The sequence below is a fragment of the Ovis canadensis genome, chromosome 11 (genome assembly GCF_042477335.2).
Source record: "Ovis canadensis isolate MfBH-ARS-UI-01 breed Bighorn chromosome 11, ARS-UI_OviCan_v2, whole genome shotgun sequence".
Taxonomy (NCBI): domain Eukaryota; kingdom Metazoa; phylum Chordata; class Mammalia; order Artiodactyla; family Bovidae; genus Ovis; species Ovis canadensis.
In genome coordinates, this window is record NC_091255.1 from 42,980,705 (window position 1) to 42,994,422 (window position 13,718).

Sequence of the window (13,718 nt, forward strand, 5' to 3'; positions counted from 1 at the left end):
ATGTCTGACTCTTGCAACCCGTGGACTGTAGCCTGCCAGGCTCCTCTATCCATGGGATTCTCTTGGCAAGAATACTGGAGTGGGTTGCCATTTCCTCCTCCAGGGGATCTTCCCAACCCAGGGATTGAACCCAGGTCTCCCACATTGCAGGTGAACTCTTTACCATCTGAGCCACCAGGAAAGTCATTTCTGTGTAATATGCCTGCTTTGGGGGCGAGTGGGTGTCAAGTAAGGGAGGGGATATAAATGCCCAGAGGGGCATCAGTTAAGCATTGTTGCTCTTGACCTAGAAGTCACTCAGAATTTTCAGGTTAACCTACTAGTCTGCAAGGATAGAAAATAGCGTGCTGACCTGCTCATTGTGGCCTGAGGAGAGGCCTGTTAAAAACCAGCCTTGGCCTTGGTGCCTATTTCAGTGCTTCCCCGAACGCCCCTGACCTAGAAGAGTCTCTGATCTCCTCCATTTAGCCCTTAAGCCTCTGGCCGTCAGCACTCACCACCTCCTCCAAGCAGCCTCCTGAGACCACCCTGCCTGTGGTGCCGTGTCTCCTCTGAACGCCCGCGTGTGTTGTCTGGCTCATGCACTTGGCCTCGCCCTCCAGGGTTCCTGAAGATCAGCGGAGGGAATGTGAGTGGGTGCCCAGCAGAGTTTGCACGCTGCCGCTTCCTCCTGCCGTGCTGTTTCCTGTTGTTTGCTGCGAGTCCCGTCCTGTTTATGGCCTTGTCTTCCTCAGGGCAGGATGAATGCCTTCTGTTTCCCCATGATCTTCACAGCACGCAGTAGAGTCTGCTCTGTACATTGCTCACTCCAAAGGTTCCTCTCTCTCAGGCTTGTTTTCAGCATCTGTCAAAGCTGAAAATAGTGGCCATCGTTTTCCGGCCCTGCACGGGAAAGTAGGACGCCCTGCGAAGTGCCATCCGCACGGTGTCGCGTGCGACGCTTTTCCTCAGGAGCTCCCGTCAGTCAGTGCTGTCCTGTCCAGCGTCTGGAGGCCTAGGGGGGCTGAGGGCCTTGCCCAGGCGGGGCGGGGCTCCAGAGCTCTGTGCTGCCACTCTGTGGCCCGTGAGCCTGGCCAGTCCCTGTAGACGAGAAGGGGCCTCCGCTGACCCGTTGTGTGTTCTCGAGCCTCCTGCTTGTTCTCTTCTGACACAGGCACCTTGCGTTTGGGGTCAGAGTCAGTCCTGTCTCAGCTCTGTGTGCGACTGCCCGCGTGTGGATCCACTGAGCGGATCCAGGGAAGGGATGTGTGTGACAAGCAGGCTGCCCTGCCACTTCTTCTTCGGGAAATGTGCCATCACCTTACCGTTCTTGCCAGGCATCATTCAGACGCATGCTCCATTCAGACGCACTCGTTTTTTATTTACTTCTTAAAAGTTGTAGAAGAACATGCATGGCACACGTTTACCCTTCTATTTTATGATGTTCAGTGGCATTAAGTACACGCACCTTGTTGGGCGGCTGTCCCCACTATCATCCTCAGAACTTTCTGGTCTTCCCAGACTGCACTCTGTCCCCCACCCCTAACTCCCTGCTCCCCTCCAGGCCCTGGCTCCCACCCTTCTACTTTCTCTCTGAACCTGACCACTCCAGGCACCTCCTGTGAAGGAATCCAGCAGGGTCTGTCCTCTTGTAACTGGCTTGTTCACTCCGCAGGGTGACTTCAAGTTTCACTCATGTTGGAGCAGCCTGTCTCAGAATCTCCTTCCTTTTTAAGACCAAATACTCCTCTGGTGTGTGTGTAGAACTCATTTTGTGCGTTCACTTGTCCATCCGTGGACACTTGGGTTGCTTCCACTTTGGGGCCGTTGTGAATAGTGCTGCTGCGAATACGGGTGAGCAGATGTCCCGTGTTTGTGTTTGTGTCCCTGCTTTCAGTTGTTCTGGATACAAACCTGGAGGTGGGGTGATTGTCCGGTGCCCCTTCACCGTGGCTGCACGTTTCTACCCTCCTGCTAGCTATGTGTAGCGTTCCAGTTGCCCCACTGTCTCACCAACAGTTGTCATTAATTTTTTCATGGTAGCCATCCAAGTGGGTGTGAAGTGGTATCTCACTGCAGTTTTTTGTTTTTATTTATTTTTTTCACTATGCTGGGTGGTATGCAGGATCTCTCCCTGTGGCCAGGGATCACACCGGGCCCCTTGCAGTAGGAGCACGGAGTCTAAGCCACTGGACCACCAGGGAAGTCCCTCACCATAGTTTTCAGTTGATATTAAGCACCTTTTCACGTGGTGATTGTCCATTTGTAAATCTTTGGAGAAATGTCTATTCGGAACCTTTGCACATTTTAAAAAGCAGGTTACTTCTGTCGTTGAGGAGTTTTAGGCGTTCTCTCCATATTTTGGATAGTAGTCCCTTACTAGATACTAGAGTTGCCTTTTTACTCTGCTGTTCAGGTCTCTCAGTGAAGCGTGGTGTGTCTGTTTCTCTGTGGCTGCCTGTGCATTTGGTTTCCTGCCTGTGTTCTCAGAGAGTCTGGCATATGCCCTGAGGACAGGCAGGGTGATACTGGTGGGGCTGGTCAGCCTGACTCCTTACCAGGTGCTGATTGAGAGCCCCCAGGCAGCAACCCTGGAGGCGGCACTGTTGCTCATGTGTGATGGAAGAGGAGGCCATGGTTCAGCAGGTAGGTCCTTCCCAGGGGGTCTGTGACGGCCAGTGGCAGAGCAGGAACTTGCGCCCAGTCTGTGAGTCCCTACCCCTAAACCAGGGTTGTCTGTGGAGTCGAGTGAATGTGCTTGCAGCTCAAAGTGTGCAACTGGTCGTCTCAAGTTCTGACCCACCTGCGTGTCCCTTGCTGTTCACCTGGTCCCAGGGTGAGTCTAGGCAGCTTGTCCTCATCCTCCCAGTTTCTGGGGAGTTTGGTGAGAAGCAGTGCTTTCTCACCGCACACCCAAGTCTTCCTGGGGTTCCATTCTCCTCGGATGTGCTTTGGATCTGCAGTGTCGGGAGGAGGAAGAAAGGCGGACACACGCAAGTTCTCCATGTAGCCAGCTTTCTTTCCAGGCTCACCAGCTGTTGCTTTAATTGGGAATGAAGCACAGGCCTTGTCTTCTGGGAGGTGCATTCAGAATTCTGTCTGAGGTTTTGGTTTAGAGTGGAGAGTAAGGAGGGAGGCTGGCTCCTCATCTCAGGGGATTGGGGCCCACGCCTCTGGGAGCTGGGACACACCTGGGCCTGGGGTCGACGCCGTGGAGGTCTCTGCTACTCCCAAGAGAGACACGCGTGAGCTCCAGCTTGAGGCAGGAGATGCAGCCTGGGGAGGGGCGAGCCTGGTGTCAGCCTCCAGAGAGGGAGTTTCCTTCCTGCTAACTCTGGAAACCCTTTAACCAGCAGTTCTGAGGGTCACCAAACTCTGGAAGGGCCTTTGTGGCCTTTAGCCCAAACACCTGGCCCTTATAGGGGAGGAAACGGAAGCCCAAAGAGGCAGGTCTGTGCTATTCTTACACAGACAACACTTCTGACTCCAGACCTGTGGGTTTTTCTGGACACCGGTCAGTTCTGACACCAGCTGGTATCCTCAATCCAGTCCAGTTCAGTGTACTCTGACCTGCCTGCCCCTGGTTGTCATAGGCCACCACGTAGGGGCTCGGCCTCACTGACCACTCCCGCTTGATTCCACCACTTCTGACCAACTGGCTGTAGATGGGGGTTCCTGTGAGCCCCTGCCCAGGTTTGAGGATTTGCCAGCATGGCTCACAAGACACAGGAAACACCTTCCTTTGCTGGCAGTCTCTCTGGCATCCGGCTCCATCATGCAGAGCTGCCCAGGGCTGGCCACCAGTGGGTACTCTTTGCTCTGGAGAGTCTGAGGGTGTCAGGAGCCATGGGCTGGGAACAGGGCCAAAGGTCAAATGTGTGTGTCTCCTTGTGTCCCAGGAGAGGCCTTGACCAGTGAAGCCTGGGGCCACTGGGGAAGGGCCTGGTGGCTTCTCCTGACCTTGGGCCCTGCCAGTCACCTGGGTGTTTGTGTCCACAGTGGGGTGAGGGAGGTTGGGAGTTCATCATCCATCACGTCATCAAGGACTCTGACTCATGAAGGTGAACTTTCTGGGCCTTTCCTGGTGGTCCAGTGGTTAAAGCTCCTTACTTCCACCACTACAGGGTGAATGGGTTTGATCCCTGGTCGGGAAGCTAAGATTTTGCATTCTGATCGACGTGGCCAAAAAAAAAAGAAGATAACTTTTGCTTTGTTTGAATCATGTTTAGTCTAATCACATGGGACTGGTTAGTTCCAGGTTTGGTTGAAAAAGTTAGTTCATAAACTCCCCTTTACTCTTCTGTTTTACCTGCTTTATCTGGCTTCTGTCCAGAACAGAGGGGCTGCCCCCAGGCAGGACGCAGGCAGTCTGGGGCTGGCCGGAGTCCTGCACTGATTTGCCATGTGACTCTGGAAAGGCCATGTCCAGCCCATTTACTCCTGTAACGAGGGCAAATCGAACAAGTTCATTTCTACATCTGAAGCTTAAGACCTGAATCAAAGGAGCTTTTAGTTTTTCTTTAGACTTTAGCCTCCATGATTCACTTTCATGGGCACTGAACGATGCTCTGCGAACTTAAAAAAAAATTTGTGCTGGGACTGCCCCTGGTGGTCCAGTGACTAAGACTCTATGTGCCCAATGCAGAAGTTCAGGTTCTATTCAGGGAGCTGGATCCCACATGTGCCGCAATGAAGACTGAAGATCTTGTGTGCTACAATGAAGACCCATCACAGCCAAATAAATAAATAAAATTAAATAAAAAATTTAAAAATTGGGCAAAAATTAAATGACACAAAACTCACCATCTGTATCATTTTTCAGTGAACATCTCAGGGGCATTAAGAACACCCACATCTAGAACCCTTCTTCTTGCAAAACTGAAACTCTGTCCCATTAAACAGTAACTCTTATCCCCCCCACCCCTGCTCAAGCCCTTGACACCCACCCTTCTACATTTTGTCTCTATGAATGTGACGACTCCAGGGACCTCATATCAGTGGAATCAAACAGTATGTCTTTTGGTGACTGGGAATGGCTCCCCACTCCAGTATTCTTGCTTGGAGAATCCCGTGGACAGAGGAGCCTGGCAGGCCACAGTCCATGGGGTCACAAAGGGTGAGACACGACGGAGCAACTGAGTACGCACAGCGCTCCACTGAATGTGTAGGCCGTGTTGTGTATCCATCCATCCGTTTTTGAACATGGCTTGCCTGCACCGTCTGCTGCTGTGAGCATGGTGTGCAGGTTTCTCTTGGAGACCGTGCTTTCAGTTCTTTGGAGTACATACTCGGCAGTAGCCTTGCTGTGTAGTGTGGCCATGTGGCAGTTCTGGTTCTGTGTTTTTTTAGGAGCCTCCATACTGTCTCCAGAGTAGCTGTGCCATTTTCCACCCCCACCAGCAGTGCACAAGGGGCTCCAGTCTCTCCTCATCCTCGCCTGCATTTCTTATGTCCTGGTGTTCTGATGGAGCCATCCTCAAGGGTGTGAGAGGGTGCACACTTCAGGGGTGTGACCCAGAGACTCAGTGCTGTTCAGAACTCAGTGCAGGACATGTGTCTGGAGGAAGGTGGAGCACCAGGATCCCAGATGGTGTGTGCACGTCTCAGAAAGCCACTCAGGTGCCCCAGTCACTCCCCGGGGACTGTCTTCATGTGTCCGTCCTGGCACAGATCTGAGTGTGGAGGGGGCCTCTGAGCTGAGGGAAGGGGCTCTTCATCCAGACTCCAATGGGAGCCCTGAAGGCCGGGCCATTCCCCTCACCCACATCCGGCCCTCCATCCTGGTCCTGCGGGGCCAGCTCATGGGAGCGTAGCCGGAGAGGGCATCCAGTACAACATCCCTCTGGAGGGGAACTGACATCACTGTCGAAGTTTCAGATGCTCTACAACCTGACCCAGGCTTGCCCTCTAGTGACCTGATCCACAGAAATGTCAGGTGGATGCACGTCCGGCCACAGCAGTTTTCTGAGGACGGAACCCCATCTCCCCAAGGAGGACAGTGTGTGCCCCCCAGGGGCGGGCACACAGCCAGGTGCATAAGCGGGTGTAAAGTGAGTCCCGGGGTTGGATCCCATTATACCATGAGCTTCACGGAGCAAGACCCACACTCAGCAGCTGATGGGGTCATGGGGCAGGGGACCTCGCACTTTACACAAGGTGACTTGTGTCATGTCCGTGCTGTCTGATTTTTAAACAAGGATGCGTACACATCATTTCACTTTATACTGACCTCTTGTCTCATGAGCAGGGCTGTGGATGCAGCTCTGCTGTGGGTAGACCCTAACCCCACACATGGGGCACCAGGAGGACCCTGCTGCTCCCTCAGAGGAAACCCTTGACCACCAAGGTGGGGCTGCCAGGGCGTCGTGGAGGCCAGACCCCAGAGTCTGCCCCCCTTTGACCTGCCCTGTCCCATCCTCGGGGGCTCTGAGGCGGGTACCATTCATGCCTTCTCCCTAAGCTTCTGAAGGTGTGAAACTGAAGACCCCTCAGGATGGTCCCTCATGTGGGCATTTGATGAAGTTCAAGCTGAAAGGCTCCTTCTGCCAGTTCCCTTCTCTCTTTCTGGCCAGCTCCTACCTATCCTCCTCAGCCAGGCCCCTGGTGCCTGTCGGGAGCCCTCTGACCCAGGAGGATATCTGCTCGTGAAGGCCCAGGATGCTGCTGCCCACCTGCCCAACTGAGGGCTGTGGTTGCTGCTCTGTCACTCAGCTGCAAGCCACCCCAAGTCCCTGTGTTTCATTACTGCCCCGAAATCCCTAAAGACAGTGGCCATCCTTTCTGGGAGGGTCCCAGAAAGCAATTCTGTTACAGCTCCAACCATGCGGCATCAGTCAGCAAACAGGAACCACTGAGAGATGCACACGCTGCCCGGGACCCTTCCTGGAGCTCTGCCTTTCTCCCTGTGCGTGTCCTGCCCTGAATCTCTGTGGCGCTCAGTGGCACACCCAAAAGTGTGCAGCCTCCTCACACCCTCAAGGATGCTGCTGCTGCTGCTAAGTTGCTTCAGTCGTGTCCGACTCTGTGCGACCCCAGAGATGGCAGCCCACCAGGCTCCCCCATCCCTGGGATTCTCCAGGCAAGAACACTGGAGTGGGTTGCCATTTCCTTCTCCAGTGCATGAATGTGAAAAGTGAAAGTGAAGTCGCTCAGCTGTGTCAGACTCTTAGTGACCCCATGGACAAAACCCCAGGGCAAAACAAGTTCGGGCAAAACAAGTGCAGGCTAGGGTGTGGAAAAACTGGAGGCTAAATGTCCAAGGTCCAGGTGTCAGCAGGGTTGGTCTCTCTTGAGGCCTCCTCTTGACATGCAGAAGGCCGCCTTCTTGCTGTGCCCTCTCCTGATCTTGTCTGTGTGCAGGTTTCCCTGGTGTTTCCCTGTGTGTCCAGCTTCCTCTTAGGAGGACACCGGGCCGGTTGCACCAGGACCTGCTCCCTCAGGGCCTCCTTGTACCTTCTTTGCTTCTGCAAAGAGCCCTCTTCCAGGTGCAGCCACACTCAGTATATGAATTTAGGGGCATTCAGTTGACCCCTGACATTTGCACAGTGCTCCATGGGTGGCCGCTCACCCCCCTGTTCAGCTTGGGTATCTGGGTTCTGTTCTTGGGCAGACTGCATGTGGTGCTGGTTGTCCTGTGGCTGGCAAGCTGTGCAGTCTTCTAACCCCCAGGTTCCTTGTGTTACAATTAAACCAGCACGATAGGCTCACACTCGGAGGACCAGACCGAAGCCTTCAGCCTGGTCCCAACTGAAGGTCAGTAATGCGTTGTTACTCAACTTACCAAGTTAACAAAGGATTACACTTTGAATATGTAGGAATTCAGATGGGAAGGGAGACTAGCAAAGCCCTAATGAAAACTGAGTTAGGTAGGGACTTTCCTGGTGGTCCAATGGCCAAGACTCTGCACTCCCACTGCAGGGGACCCAGGTCCAATCCCTGGTTGGGGAACTAGATCCCACAGGCTGCACCAGGAGTTTGCCACAACAAGGATAAAAGATCCTGCATGTCGCAACTAAGACCCAGGGTGGCCAAATAAATAAAAATAAAAATTTTAAAATATTTTAAAATCTTGAGTTAGGTGAAGACATGATGCTGTGACAAACAAGCCAGACACCGAAAGCCACGTGTGGTGTGATTCCATTTCCATGCATGTCCAGGAGAGACCATGTGCGCAGAGAGGGCAGGTTAGTGGGTGTGGGGGCCAGGGGCCAGGGGTCCTTTTGGGGTGGAGGAAGTATCCTGGAGTTTGGTGGTGGTGGCTACAGTGGTCTGGGAATGTACTGAAGTCCTCTGAACTTCCAAAGAGTGAACTTTATGGCACCTGAGTTCTGTCTCCGTAAAACCATTATAAAAACATTGAACTGGGGTGGTGGCATGCCAGTGTGAGTGGCTTTCCTTCTCTCCTCTGTCCTCTGTAATTATTATTTTTTTTTCAAGTGGAAAAACCCAGAGTCATGCAGATTACTTGGAATCTAGTTTTGTGCGGTGCTGAGTCATAGCCAAGCAAAGAAAATCTCCCTGGAATATTAAGGGGTCACTTTCGCTCCTAAAATATCAACATTGACTAAGATTTGCAGGCTAAAAATAGAGAGGAAACTGGGTGTGTATGTGCTGCAGCTTGATAATGAACTTGCCCCACTGTGACGTGGGCTGTCTCCTGGTCCCACCTCCACACAGATCCGTGGTTGCAGCAGGATTAGCTTGTTGTTGTCTGATGGAGTCCAGCTGGTGCTGGGCATCAGAATCCACATTTGTTTCTGTGTGTGTGTGTGTGTGCATGTGTGTATATGTGTGTGTGTGCGCGCGTGCGCACTCACACGTGCGTATGTCCTTTCTGAGAACTGTTCATTCCCAGCTTGACGCTGTTTTCAATCCTGCCCAGAGATTTCTGAGCCATATATATTTTTAATATATGTTAAATAATTCATCAAGGAACGTGTGTGTGCCGAAATGTCGGCGGCCACCTCACTTCCCATTTGACTCTTTTCTACCCAACCGCGTTCCTGCTGTAGGCCCCATTTCTTGGCTAATGACATAAAATCATTTTCAAAAGGAAAGCCAAAGACTCTTGCGTTACCTTTTTCTGCCTTAAACCCACCCTTTGGTATTTGCAAAGGTCAGATGAGCTGTTCTGGCGTTCGCGGCCCTGATGGACGGGGAAGTGTACGTTCCCATTGGACCCTGAGGATGAAGGATGACTGCGGCGGCCACGGCATCTGCTGTAATGTCAGGAGCGGGCACTGGGACGCAGGGGCAGCAGGCGTATGAAAAATGCAGGAGGCAGGAAGTGCCTCTGCCTCGCAGCCACGGGGACATCTCCGAGAGCGTTTGTTCTCCTCTGTTAAGCCTTGTCACTGGGCATCTAGTACAGGGGCTGGGGGCAGGAGCACCAGGGCCACGTCCTGCGGGGCCTTGCCCTGCCCTTGCACCAGCTTGTTTTTGTTCAGTGTTTGCCCCTCGTGGGGGTCGTCGGCTTTATTCTCAGTTAAATAAAGAGCATCCTTTGGTTGGTGCCTGGTGTGGGAGAAGCAGGTGCTGTGCACTAGGCGTGTCTCTGTCCCCACTCAGAGCAGATGGCCTGCGTCAGTTCATTTCGTGACCTTTCTTTGCTGCTAAGACACCAAATCTCTGATCCCACGGATCATAAATATTCTTTAGGTTTGCAGGCACGGAGGTAATGGGAGCGGCAAGCTGTCGCTATCATTTTCCATTTGTTGGAACCCTTGGAAGGAAACCATTACAGCAGTTGAGGCGCTGCTCATGCCTGCTGCGGCCCCAGGCTTTACGGACGCGTGAAGGGCACCGCAGCCTGGCAGCCTCAGCCGAGGTCAGGGAGCCTTCTGCTCCACGTCCCACCGTCCTCACCTTTCTGCTCGCCAGGCAGCCCCTCCCAGCAGCCAGGCACATGACTCAGCCCCACCGCCCGCCCCCACCTCCTCCCCAGGGGCTGCATTCTTAAAAGTCACTAAAGGTCATGATGGTCACCTGGTCTCCATCGCCCATTGTACTGATGGGGGCCTCTCCCTGCCTCGGCTGGAAACAAGAGCAGCACAGGCTGTGTGGGCCCAGTGAGGAGGTGCTCGGAGCTGGACCCCTCAGAGGTTTACAGGGAGAAGGCAGGCTGGGCGAGGACACAGTTCTGGGTGTCTTGTGGGGAGCTGGAGCGGAGGGCAGCGAGGATAATCACCCTGGGAGTCAGGCTTGAACCTTGTCTGGAGTCAAGGGGGAAGCTTGGCAAATGAACTCATGTACAAAGCAGAAGCAGAGTCACAGATGTAGAAAGCAAACTTATGGTTACCAGGGGTAAGGTGGGAGAGGGTTAAACTGAGAGATTTGGACTGACATAAACACACTACTCTATACAAGCTAGGTAACTGCCAAGGACCTACTGGACAGCACAGAGAACTCTACTCAATGCTCTGTAGTGACCTATGGGAAAAGAAGCTAAAAAAGAGCAGGTATATGCGTGTGTGTAACTCATTCATTTTGCAGTACACCTGAAACTAACACAACATTGTAAATCCAGTAAAATTTTTTAAAAGGTGGGGGAAGCTTGGGCGGTCTTAAATGGGTGGTGCTTATGCATCTCAGGGGAAGGAGTGTGGGGGGGCCCTGCCAGAGAGGGGCAGCAGCATCCCATCCTGAGGGGCCAAGGGGGGCCTCCGCCCTGTTCCAGCTCTCAGCACCCCACCCCATTCCTTCATCCCCACTGCTGCCCAGAGCCTCTGCACCCAACCCAGTCTGCTTCCCTTCTGACACCTCCTGGGACCCTGGGGCAGGGGCCACAGCAGGCTGGGCTGCCTGGCACCAAGGGCCCTCGGTGGAGACTTTGCTCCAGACTTCATTTGAGTCCCCGGGGGATGGGCCCTGTGCGGAGCAGGAGAGGGGCCAGTCTTCATAGCCATCATCCAGCAGATCCCAGGGAGCCTTCTGCTCCATGTCCACCGTCCTCACCTTTCTGCTCGCCAGGCAGCCCCTCCTCTACCTAACACATTCTCCAGGAGAGGAGGCGATGTTTTTAGTTTTTCCTGTGGAGAATTTCAAACATAAATAGGGGAACCAGTGTAAAGAGCTTCTATGCTCCATGACTGGGCTTCAGCAGTTCTCAACAGCTGGCCGGTCCCACCCTGCCTCCTGGATGCTTCCCACCTCACGGTTTGGAAGCTGGTTCCAGGCCTCACGTGACTGTGACGTGCGCGTCTCTGAAGGTCAGGGCTTCTGGCTGGGCTCCATGAGCCCCAACCCTCTCACCAGTCCGGTGGGTGAGGACGCTCTCTGCCCAGGGCTGCTGCGAGCAGGCCTCTTAGAGATGCCTTTACCAGAACCTCATAGCTCCCTCTCCTCTGCAACCTGCCGCACACCCAGCCCTAAACTTTAAAAAGAGATTTAAACTTTAAATCTCTTCCTATCTCAGAAAAAATAAAACCAGGGGCAGGGACTTCTCTGGTAGTCTAATGGTTATGACTCCGAGCTCTCAAAGCAGGTGCCCTAGGTTCCATCCCTGGTCAGGGAACTAGATCCCACATGGGCCACAACTAGAACCCAGCACAGCCAAATAAGTATTTTTTTTAATAATAGCAAAAATAGAAACGGGGGCAGATCTCCTTCATAGGCTGGTTTTAAGATTTAGATTAGACAATGTGTGTCTGTATGCAAGTCATTCAGCACTCGGTAGCTTTTATCATGAACATCCTTTCAATAATGAATCCTACAGGGTATTAGCTACTATCCCCATTTTACAAATCAAATGACAGAGGTTTAAAACCGAGGTTAGGTAGCATGCCTGAGCTCCTGGGGCAAATGAATTACAGAGCCAGGGGTCTGAGCCCAGGTGGGACTACCCCCCCAGCCCCCTCCTTCATGGTGGCTAATCAGTGAACCGAGCTTTGCGACCTTGAGAAGAGAAGGGGCCGGCTATGGGTCAGCAGACTAACTTCACGTGGTCCTGCCTCTGTCTGGCGTTCCAGCCAGTGCTGATTCCTGGAAGCTGACAGCCGCATAGGGGTCTCCGCAGACCCCTGCCTGCATCCCCCACCTGCTTCCCACTTCTCTCGCGGGTAGTGCTACTCAGCCCTGCCGTGGAGAGAAACTGGGCAGGCAGGTCAAGCACAGGTGCAGCAGCCCTTCCCTGCTCAGTTTTAGTGGGAAGAGGCAAGCTCTGAGGCTCAGGAGGGTCACTGGTCACCTGTGGAGGCTTGTTCTCCAGTCAGGATAGTGAGGGGTGGACGTTCCAACTGTAAAGTTGCTGGGAATGGAATGTGTGAGGTTGATGTTGCCGAACTGGACATAAGACCCAGGCTCGTCCAGTCCCACTGCTCCCCGGTGCCTTGGTCTGGACCCGCAAACACCCCAGATTAGGCAAGGGGACCCACTGACCTGGAACCCTTTTCTGGAGGGTCTGGCTTAATGGGAGCCAGCATCGCCAGACCAGGACCCAGCTTCCTGTCTGACTCTGTGCACCTGTTCAGAAAGGTTCTCCATTACCAAATGAGGAAGCTGAGCAGACCCTTGGAGGGCAAGGCAGGGACTTGAAGGGCATGTTTAGGCCACATCCAGTCCTCTTCCTGCACGTCCACCAAGGCCTCTGGATCTCCGTCACTGAGCAGCAGGATCGCCAGGCCCGGGGGTTCCTCCCCGGGTGCTCGGCCACCCTGGGGGGGATAGGCAAGGATGGCTTTTCCCTGGAGAAGTGTTCTCTTCTTTGGGGGTATGTATCCTGGTGTGTCACGTCTGGATAGCCACCTTCACCAGTGTAGTTTCCCCAAACCAGGCCCCAGAACAGGTTTTAGGGGAAGGTGGAGAGCCCAAGAGGTTATAAACCTTACAGGTAAGACTCATAAGCCCCATGGAGAAGCCCCCACTTTGGATAGGAAAGCAAAACCGGTCACCTCGTTGCTGGAATGACAGACTGGCTCTCTTGGGACCCAGCCAGAAAAACAGTTTGTTAGAATGACCCCCACACGTAACCAGCTAAAGCTTTGGGCTGAAATCCAGAATGCTTATTATGGGAAAGTGGGGTTAAAACTGTTCCTCTGAAACCCTGTGGTTGTTTATTTGAATTAGCGAGGTCGCTCCAGTGACAGCTGTGGAGGCCAGTCTTTAATTAGGAGAAGAATTTGCCCTGAACGTCATCAGAGTGGCATTCTGAGGCCTCCGGTGTTTTTCTTCCTGGCTTCTTCCAGCCTCGTCTCAGTCCCGGGCTCCATCCAGGGTCAGAGCTAGCTTCTTCCCAGATGACCATTCTGCATGCTCCTAGCAGCCCTGGTCCCCCACCCTCGCGAGCTGGGGGCTGCTTCTGGAGCCTGGGCTCCAAATGAGGCCATGAGTGTTTGTTGCGTGAAGTTAGGTACAGCTGGTCTTGAGCGCCGTTGCTGCAGGCCACGCACTACTCTTAAGTGTTTGATATCTGTAAGCACATTTCCATCTCATCTTAGTAACTGGCAGGTGAGGCGGAGTCCTTAACATCCCACTTCACAGGTGAGGAGGCTGAGGGGCCAGGATCACACGGCTGGTTAATAAGGCACCCACTGTAGAGGCTGGCACAAGGCAGGCACTCAGTGGATGTTCATGGAGTCTGAGTCTCTCTCACACCGAAACGTCCGTTATATTTGCCATCTTCTGCCCTCTAGTTGTTTTTGGTTTTTTGGCCACACTGCCCAGCTTGCAGAATCTTAAGCTCCCCAACCAGGGACTGAACCCGTGCCCCCTGCAGTGGAGGCCCAGAGCCCTAAGCACTGGAC

General features: G+C 53.5%; 1 protein-coding gene and 1 long non-coding RNA gene across 4 annotated transcripts in view; both read left to right on the forward strand.

Moving 5' to 3' along the window:
- The window catches only part of TOM1L2 (target of myb1 like 2 membrane trafficking protein), a 72,653-nt gene that overhangs the window by 4,964 nt on the left and 53,971 nt on the right, over nt 1–13,718 (forward strand). The gene's annotated exons all lie outside the window — the stretch shown is intronic.
- On the forward strand, nt 8,053–9,509 carry LOC138415024 (uncharacterized). Its single transcript, XR_011247048.1, has 2 exons — nt 8,053–8,162; nt 9,095–9,509. It is a non-coding gene; the product is annotated as an uncharacterized lncRNA (long non-coding RNA).